At 40.3% G+C, this 10,413-nt stretch overlaps 1 non-coding gene across 1 annotated transcript; it reads left to right on the plus strand.

Moving 5' to 3' along the window:
* The first annotated feature begins 8,459 nt into the window (after positions 1-8,459).
* Positions 8,460-8,566, plus strand: LOC112724854 (small nucleolar RNA R71). Its single transcript, XR_003163997.1, has one exon. It is a non-coding gene; the product is annotated as a small nucleolar RNA R71 (small nucleolar RNA).
* The last annotated feature ends 1,847 nt before the right edge of the window (positions 8,567-10,413 follow it).

Below are 10,413 nucleotides of genomic sequence, written 5' to 3' on the forward strand. Positions count from 1 at the left end.
AATTGAGTTGAGAATTGCAGAAAAGAAAATGGCGGGAAAGTAAATAACAGAAAGTGTAAATGCTGGAAATAAAGAGCAAAATGTAAATGGCGGAAAGTAAATTGCAGAATCTTAAATGGGGATTTGGGGAAATGAGCATAAATGTAAATGACAAAAAGTAAAAAGAATGGGTAAGATCAGAAATGGGGGATTCATCGGGCTCAGGAGATGTTGTATTCTCCGGATCAAGTTCACTCTCCTCTCTTCCTCAATCAATGCAATCATTGATCTCCTTGGCAATCTTAAGTGATTGGATTCCAATTCCTTGGCAACCCAATCTCTCAAATCTTGATCAATAGCCAATTCCTTGGTCTAATTGCTCATGAGAAGAGATGAAGTATGGTCATTGATTATACCACATGTATTCCCAAATCAAAGTGTTGGTAGGATTATATGTCACCATATCCATCCAAACCCCAATTTGGTCCAACATGAGAAATCATTTCTAGCATGATCTCTTCATTCCTCTTCCAAGATCCGAAGAGATCCAAGTATGAATAGCTTCTTTTCCAAGACAACTACCCAATAGGATGAAGATTGAAAGCTTTCTAGTAAAATCAAGAGAAAAGAAAGAAGAAGAATAATGAAAACTATTATTGATCCATCAAATTACAACAGAGCTCCCTAACCCAATGAAAGGGGTTTAGTTGTTCATAGCTCTTGAAATGGAAAGCGTAAATGAAAAGTACATTTTCAAAGTAAAACTAAAAGTTGCAGAGAAAGTAAAATATGCAGAATGTAGTTCTTCCAATGCCAAAAGCTACCTATCTAGTTCAAAACTACTCCTATATATACCACTCTTCTGATATTCTAGTTGGCTCTTCAAGTCTTGGATATGGGTCTTTGGATCTTTTAGTTGAAGTAGTTACAGTCTTCAGTGGGCTCAGCTTTACTTGCAGAAAAAGTGTGAGTTAGGCATGGACGTTAGTTAGGATGTTAGTGGCATTAACGTTAAGTGAAAATCTGGGTTCGAGAACGTTAGTGACGATCACCTTTTTCACTAACGTTCCAAGCCAAAAATGGTCCACGTTAACTTCAACGTTAGTAGCACTAACGTGACCGCTAACGTTTCCTCTTGGTCCTTCGCAAACGTTATTGGCATTCACCTTTTCCAATAACGTTGCTTACTGCCCCTTTTCCCCACGTTAGAGTTCACGTTAGTATAACTAACGTGACCATTAACGTGGGCTTGCCTTTCTTTCGAGAGCGTTAGTGACACTTACCTTTGTCACTAACGCTCCAAACACCCCGCCTTCCCACATTAAAGTTTACGTTAATTAGATTAACGTGGCCTCTAACGTGGTGGTGATTTCCATTCCCAACGTTAGTGATAAAAGTGAGTGTCACTAACGTTGGTCCATCAATTTTTCCTCCACGTTAGCTTCCACATTAATGTAATTATCGTGGCAACTAACGTGGGCAATAGTGGCTTAATCCAACGTTAGTGACAAAGGTGAGTGTCACTAACATTAGCAATTCCTTGTTCCTTCCACGTTAGAGTTCACGTTAATGTAATTAACGTGACTCTTAACGTGGCTAAGTGTGCCCCGTTTCCAACGTTAGTGGTATTCACTTTTACTACTAACGTTGGAGCTTCCTTTCTCCTCCACGTTAGCTTCCACGTTAATATAATTAACGTGGAAACTAACGTGGGCTATAATGGCTTTCGAAGGCATTATTGACGATCACTTTTCTTATTAACGTTGCAAGCTAGCTCCCATTCCACGTTAGTGGTCACGTTAATTAGACTAACGTGGCTACTAACGTGGTTCTTCCTTGCTTTCTTTGTCCTGAAATCAAGCAATTAAAGTGCATCAAAGCTCTATTCGAAGTCATGAGATCATGCATTATCCAATTTGTCATTCAATTCATGCATAATTCTCATAAAATCATGTAAAGTTCACAATGTTTGCTTGAATCAAGATGTAAGTGAATATCTACCCAAAACCTGCTTATTCACTAAGAAAATGCATGAAACTACCCTAAAACAGTAAAGAAAAGGTCAGTAAAACTGGCCAAAATGCCCTAACATCACAACACTAAACTTAAAGCTTGCTTGTCCCTAAGCAAGTACTGAAACATAAGAATGATGAATGAAAGAACAATAGAAATAAGTTCTTTTTAAAGAAGTAAAGCTCTTGGTTTATGGGATTTCATGCATAGTAACTTAGGTTCATTCCTTTACTGGTTTCCAGGTCCTTATCATGCTTTTGAATACTTGCTTGATTGCATCCTATGAGATCCTTATTCTTTGATCCTTTCTTTTTTTCTCAGGGTTTATTGCATCCGTAGGCTAAGTGCTCTGTGAGGGGGTGACTCTTTAAAATAAGCTTTCATCCAACACTCCCGAACCAGTTGGTTCAAGGTGCTAGGTGTTGAAACACCCCTAAGGACTTACTCCCTCAAGTCTTTCTCCCCCAAATATGCACACCACAAGCACATGGTTTGTTATTTTCTTTCCTTGAGGTCTTGGTGTCCAGCACCTCTTTGGGTTACTAAATGTTCTGTAGCAAGGTTGCTCTTGATAGTAGATTTTCAGTTGATAATCCCGGGTTAGTTAACCCAAGTTACCAAGTGATGAAGCACTCCTAAGAACTTATTCATCCAAGCAGATCCTTGGTACAGGATCACCACAGACACATCCCTCAAGATTTAAACCCTTGGTGCCTAGCCTTATTTCTTATTATTTCTTTCTTTTTCAAACTCTTATTGTTTTTTTCCTTTTTCTTATTAGGATCTTGTTGTTTGGTTAATCTCATAGAATGTGCTTCAAGCATGTTCTTCAGTACATATAAGTGCCCTCATACCTTATAGGTGATCCAACTTAGCTAATCTATTATTCCACCACCAATCTTGAGGACTTATTTTACCATATGAACTCTACTCTAGTTTCTTTCATAACCTTCTCTTTCATTAAATTCAAAGGGCAAGCATACAAGTAAGTAGGATGAAAATGAAACAGGTAACTTGGACCAGCACACATATGACAAAAGCAAAGAAAACAAACATGAAATTCTAGTGATTTAAACTAAAGAGTAACTATTAATCAGGGGCACATTCAGACTTCCAATTTGAGCATTTTCAAGCATATGGAATCAAGTAACAATACAACCTTTTGGTGGTGCTTTCTAGCTATCCCTTTGTTGTCATCATCCATAGCTTTTGCATCCTTCTTCACCTCCTTGGATGATGGTGTACTGGTTTTCCAGAAGATTGATTGAATTCCCGCAAAGTTATTGGAAGTTGCTTGTTCCCAAAGCACTTGAGAGATAGTTAGCATGCATGTATGCTTGTGAATTTCTGAACTTAATCTGGTGTGTAAACACCAAACTTAGTTCCTTGCCTAACGCAACAGATTGAATACATGCAAAGGACCTCATGTGCTTTTATTAATAAAACGACTATGAACTAGAAACTAAACTATTGTTAAGTGGTTTTCCTGATTGGTTGGGGCTAGCAACTTGCCATTGAGGAGGTGTAATGTGATTCTACCTGAAATCTTTGGTGGAACACCAAACTTAGAATTACACATTCACTTTTGGATTGTTTTGGTGTGCAACACCAAACTTAGCTCCTCACAATACAGGAAAAACTACTTGTAACTTTTATTGAAATGATCATAAAAAGGAAACTACCTTAGGTTGGGTTGCCTCCCAACGAAGCGCTCTTTTAGCGTCGCTAGCTCGACGATTTCTCCATTAGTTGAGATGATACTTCATTTTGGGATTTTTCCCCATGTTGCCCATGTAGTGTTTAAGCCTTTGTCCGTTCACAGTGAAAGCCCTCTTTGAACTTTCCTTTATGATTTCTATGTGTCCATATGGCAAGACCTTTGTGACAAGAAAGGGTCCTGATCACCTTGATTTGAGTTTCCCAGGGAAAAGTCTCAATTTGGAGTTGTAGATGAGCACTTGCTGTCCTTTTTCGAAGCTCCTGGGTGTCAGATTGATTTCATGTATTCTCTTCGCCTTTTCTTTATAGATCTTGGCATTTTCATAGGCTTGAGATCTAAACTCCTCCATTTCCTGCAGCTGCAGGACCCTCTTTTCACCAGCAGCAATGCTATCAAAATTTAGTAGCTTTAGAGCCCAGAGGGCTTTGTGTTCCAGCTCCAATGATAAATGACAGGCCTTTCCATACATCAGTTGATATGGGGACATCCCGATTGGTGTTTTGAATGCCATTCTGTATGCCCAAAGAGCATCATCTAGCTTCCTCGACCAGTCCTTTCTTGATGCTCCTACAGTCTTCTCCAGAATCCTTTTTAATTCTCTATTAGATATCTCGGTTTGCCCACTTGTTTTGGGATGGTAGGGCGTGGCAACCTTGTGTTTCACCCCGTATCGTAAGAGGAGAGCTTCTAGTGGTCTGTTACAAAAATGGCTCCCTCCATCACTGATGAGTGCTCGGGGGACTCCGAATCGGCTAAAGATATTCTTTCTGAGGAAGTTCATGACCACCTTGTTATCATTTGTTGGGGTTGCAATAGCCTCTACCCACTTGGAAACGTAATCCACTGCTACCAAGATATACTTGTTTGAATATGAGGTTGGGAATGGTCTTATGAAATCGATTCCCCACACATCAAACAGTTCCAGTTCTAAGATGAAATTTTGTGGCATCTCATTTTTTTGGGTAAGTTTCCAGCTCTTTGGCATTCGTTGCAGTTCTTTACTAGTTCTTTGGCATCCTTGAAAAGGGTGGGCCAAAAGAATCCACTTTGTAACACTTTTGCTGCAGTTCTTTCCCCTGCAAAATGGCCTCCATAGCACGAGCCGTGGCAGTTCCACAGGACCTCTCGTCCCTCTTCTATCGAGACACATCTTCTCAGGATTCCATCTGAACACTTCTTGAAGAGATATGGCTCATCCCAGACAAAATATTTTGCATCATTGATGAGCTTTCTTTTTTTATGTTTGTTGATCTCTAGAGGTAAAGCCCCAGTTGCCTTGAAGTTGGCAATGTCTGCAAACCAGGGCGCTTTGTGAACTGTCATTAACTGCTCATCTAGGAAGCACTCATTCACACTGGCATCATGTGTTCCACCTTTGTCATGAGGGATTCTGGACAAGTGATCGGCTACCTTGTTCTCCACTCCTTTCTTGTCTCTGATCTCAATATTGAATTCCTGCAATAACAAGATCCATCTTATCAGTCTTGGTTTTGATTCCTGCTTGGCAAATAAATATTTAAGTGCTGTGTGATCTGTGAAAACGATCACTTTGGCACCAATGAGGTATGATCTAAACTTGTCAAATGCAAAAACTATTGCCAGCAATTCCTTTTCAGTAGTGGTATAATTTCTTTGAGTGTCATTGAGGACTTTGCTAGCATAGTATATCACATGAACCAAATTATCTTTCCTCTGTACTAACACTGCCCCAACTACAAAATCAGATGCATCGCACATCAGTTCAAATGGTAAGCTCCAATCAGGTGGGGAAACGATAGGAGCAGAGGACAGCCTCCTTTTCAAGTTTTCGAATGCTAGCATGCACTTTTCATCAAAGACAAATGGTGTATCAGATACAAGGAGATTTCTTAAGGGCTTGGCTATCTTTGAAAAATCTTTAATAAACCTTCTGTAAAAGCCAGCATGCCCTAAAAAGCTCCTAATTGCCTTGACATCACTTGGTGGGGGTAATTTTTCAATGAGTTCCACCTTAGCTCTGTCTACCTCAATGCCTCGGTTAGAAACCCTATGGCCGAGGACTATTCCTCCTGTCACCATAAAGTGACATTTTTCCTAATTTAGGATCAAATTGGTTTCTTGGCATCTTTTTAACACCAGGGTGAGGTGATTCAGGCAATTAGGAAAGGAATCCCCGAATACTGAAAAATCATCTATAAAGACTTCAATGAATTTTTCTATCATATCTGAGAAGATAGAAAGCATGCAGCGTTGAAACGTTGCAGAAGCATTACATAGCCTAAATGGCATGCGCCTGTATGCAAACACTCCATATGGGCAAGTAAATGATGTTTTCTCCTGGTCTCTCAGATCAACCACTATTTGATTATATCCTGAGTAGCCATCTACAAAATAGTAATATGTGTGTCCTACAAGTCTTTCCAACATCTGATCCATGAAGGGGAGTGGGAATGAAGGGGAGTGGGAAGTGATCTTTTCTTGTAGCTTCATTAAGTTTTCTGTAGTCAATGCGCATCCTCCATCCTGTGACTGTTCTTGTAGGGATGAGTTCGTTCCTTTCATTGGGTACTACAGTGATTCCTCCTTTCTTGGGGACCACTTGGACGGGGCTGACCCATGGGCTATCCGAAATTGGGTAGATCACCCCTCCTTGCCACAGCTTCATGACTTCCTTCTATACCACTTCTTTCATGATTGGATTTAGCCTCCTTTGGGGTTGGATGGATGGTTTGACATCATCTTCCAGCAGTATCTTATGCATGCATATGGCCGAACTGATTCCCTTCAAGTCAGCGAGGGTCCATCCAATGACATCCTTATGCTTTTATAATACTTGGACTAGTTCCTCCTCTTGTTCTTGGCTGAGGGCTAAGTTTATGATCACTGGGTAACTTTCATCCTCCCCTAAATATGCATCTTTGAGAGTAGGCAGCAGTGCTTTGAGTTCAAGTTTGGGTGCTTCTTTTCTTTCATTCTCCTCTTCTAGTGTGCCCTGAACATGAATCTCCGCTGTTGCAGCCTCTTCGCTTGATGCTGATTCCTCCTCTGTTAACCCCTCAAGTTCTTCTTTTTCAAAAATCTCTTGTACTGCATCTTCCAGTGAATCCAACCTCATACATTCTCCCAATGGTTCTTGTGGGTAACTCATGGCCTTGAACACATTGAATGCCATCTTCTCATTGTGTAATCTCAGGGTAAGTTCACCTTTTTGGACATCGGTGATAGCTCCAGCAGTGGCTAAGAATGGTCTTCCCAGGATGATAGAGGCCTTGGCTCCCTCCTTCATATCCAACACTACAAAGTCTGCTGGGAAGATAAAATCTCCTACCTTCACCAGCAAGTCTTCTACTATGCCGTGAGGAAACTTGAATGATCGGTCTGCCAGTTGTAGGGCCATTTTTGTTGGCTTGGCCTTTTCAATCCTCATTTTTCTCATCATAGCTACGGACATCAGATTGATGATGGCTCCTAAATCACATAGGGCCTTTTCCACTGTGATTTCCCCTATAATACAAGGAATCTGGAAGCTACCAGGATCCTTCAATTTCTGGGGTAGTTTGTGCTGAATGATGGCACTGCATTCTTCGGTTAGTATCACAGTCTCGTTGCTCTTCCAGCTTCTCTTCTTGGTCATTAATTCCTTCAAGAACTTGGCATAGAGCGGCATTTGCTCTATTACTTCAGCGAAGGGTATGTTAATCTGTAGTTTTTTGAAGATTTCTAAAAATCTTGAGAATTGGTTGTCATCCCCCTTCTTTTACAATTGCTGGGGATATGGAGCTTTTAGAACGTCTGGCCTCGACATTCTCCTTTTTGATGTGATTGAGGAGTGGGAACTTGAACTTCATCTTGTTACTCTTCCCCTTCATTTGAGTTCTTCTCTTGTAGTTTCTTAGAAATTTCCTTCAATTCCTTCCTACTTCTGAGGGTGATAGCTTGATATTCCTCCCTTGGGTTTGGATCAGTGTTGCTGCACAGGTTATGGCTGGGAATTTGCTTAAATAGGTAGCCAATTTGTGTCTCAAGTTTCTTGATGGCAGTATCTTGATTCTGCATATTGGACCACACTTCATCTCGGAACATTTTACTGTCTTGAATTTCCTTACATATGCCTTCAAGTAGAGTCTCAATCCTTGAGAGTCTATCTTCAGATGATGGTGAGTTGAGATTGGAAGGATGAGAAGGGCCATTTTAGTTTTGATATAGATGTTGAGAGGTGTTGTTAGGTGGGTGCTGATATGATCTCTGTGTGGAATATTGGTGAGCTGCATTGTTGTTAGGGTTGTGACGTCTCTGATCTTGGCCTTGATCTTGTTGATTTCCCCACCCAAAGTTTGGGTGGTTCCTCCAACCAGGATTAGAAGTTTTGGAGTATGGATCATGGGTCTGCCTAGGTGAGTTCCTAATATAGTTGGCTTGTTCCTGATCATCCTCTGCCTTTGCATTCACTCCTTCTTGAGCTGCTGATGAGGTAGTGATTGCTACTACTTGGTTCCTTTCCATCTTCTTGGTAAGGTCAACCAGCTGTTTGGTGATCATCTTGTTTTGAACCAGCAGTACATCCACATTGTTTAGCTCCATCACTCCTCTAGTGTTGCCTCTTTCAGAAGCATAGAAGTAGTCATTCTCAGCTACAGTCTCAATGACATCTATGGCTTCTTCAATGGTCTTCTTCTTGTTCAGAGATCCCCCAGATGAGTGGTCTACTGCCTTCTTAGATGCGTAAGAGAGACCTTCATAGAATATGTGTAACTGCACCCATTCATTGAACATATCTGGCGGGCACCTTCTTGTCAAGTCCTTAAACCTCTCCCATGCTTCATAGAGAGTTTCACCATCTTGTTGCCTGAAGGTTTGTACCTCAGCTCTCAACCTGTTGATTCTTTGAGGAGGATAGAATCTCACCAAGAATTTGTTCACCATATCTTTCCAGGTTGTTAAACTCTCCTTCGGGAAAGACTCCAGCCATTTAGATGCTTTGTCCTTGAGTGAAAAGGGAAACAAAAGCAATCTATAGGCGTCAGGATGAACACCATTAGACTTCACAGTATCACATATCCTCAGAAAGGTGGTTAGATGTTGATTGGGGTCTTCTTGGACACTTCCTCCGAATGAACAGTTGTTCTGAACAAGGGTGATGAGCTGTGGCTTTAGTTCAAAGTTATTGGCATGTATGGTTGGCTTTTGGATGCTACTTCCACAGTTTCTTGGGTTTGGATTGATATAAGAGCCTAGAACTCTTCTCTCTTGTCCAGCATGATGCACTGGACCTTCTCTGCCATGGTTGTGAGCCTCTCCTTCATGATGGTTCTCCATATTCTCATCCATGTCTGGTTCAAAGTACTCTTCCTCTTCCTCAGCACCAATGACTCTCTTTCCTCTTGCTTCCCTCCTTAATCTAAGGAAGGTCCTCTCAGGTTCCGAATCAAAGGAAGTTGAAGACCCGCTTCTTCTACCTGTCATACAACCAACAAGGCAAAAGCAAGAGAAAAAATAAATGCAGAAAATATTCTTGTCAGAAATGTTGTTAGTGTGAGTGATGCAATATATCAAACAGTTAGTGGGTTAGTGAACTGAATTGTAAACAAATAAGAGAACACCACAAACAGGTAAGGGATAAAGGAAAGAAAATAACTAAAACTGAAAGTAAATCACTCAAACAGAAATTAAATCAAACAAAAGAAAAATGCTCAATCTAGTTATCCACCAATTTAATCATTGTTAATACAAAATCAATCCCCAGCAACGGCGCCATAAACTTGATGCACAGAAACTTGTCTCTCAACAAATTTCTGTTCGGCAAGTATACCGAATTGTCGTCAAGTAAAAACTTACAATAGAGTGAGGTCGAATCCCTCAGGGATTGATTGGTCAATCAACTTTAATTAGAGGAATGTTCTAGTTGAGCAGAGTAGGAATTGAGTTGAGAATTGTAGAAAAGTAAATGGCGGGAAAATAAATAACAGAAAGTGTAAATGCTGGAAATAAAGAGCAAAATGTAAATGGCGGAAAGTAAATTGCAGAATCTTAAATGGGGATTTGGGGAAATGAGCATAAATGTAAATGACAAAAAGTAAAAAGAATGGGTAAGATCAGAAATGGGGGATTCATCGGGCTCAGGAGATGTTGTATTCTCCGGATCAAGTTCACTCTCCTCTCTTCCTCAATCAATGCAATCATTGATCTCCTTGGCAATCTTAAGTTATTGGATTCCAATTCCTTGGCAACCCAATCTCTCAAATCTTGATCAATAGCCAATTCCTTGGTCTAATTGCTCATGAGAAGAGATGAAGTATGGTCACTGATTATACCACATGTATTCCCAAATCAAAGTGTTGGTAGGATTATATGTCACCATATCCATCCAAACCCCAATTTGGTCCAACATGAGAAAGCATTTCTAGCATGATCTCTTCATTCCTCTTCCAAGGTCCGAAGAGATCCAAGTATGAATAGCTTCTTTTCCAAGACAACTACCCAATAGGATGAAGATTGAAAGCTTTCTAGTAAAATCAAGAGAAAAGAAAGAAGAAGAATAATGAAAACTATTATTGATCCATCAAATTACAACAGAGCTCCCTAACCCAATGAAAGGGGTTTAGTTGTTCATAGCTCTGGAAATAGAAAGCGTAAATGAAAAGTACATTTTCAAAGTAAAACTAAAAGTTGCAGAGAAAGTAAAATATGCAGAGTGTAGTTCTTCCAATGCCAAAAGCTACCTA

Source organism: Arachis hypogaea, chromosome 11 (genome assembly GCF_003086295.3).
Source record: "Arachis hypogaea cultivar Tifrunner chromosome 11, arahy.Tifrunner.gnm2.J5K5, whole genome shotgun sequence".
NCBI classification, from domain to species: Eukaryota; Viridiplantae; Streptophyta; class Magnoliopsida; order Fabales; family Fabaceae; genus Arachis; species Arachis hypogaea.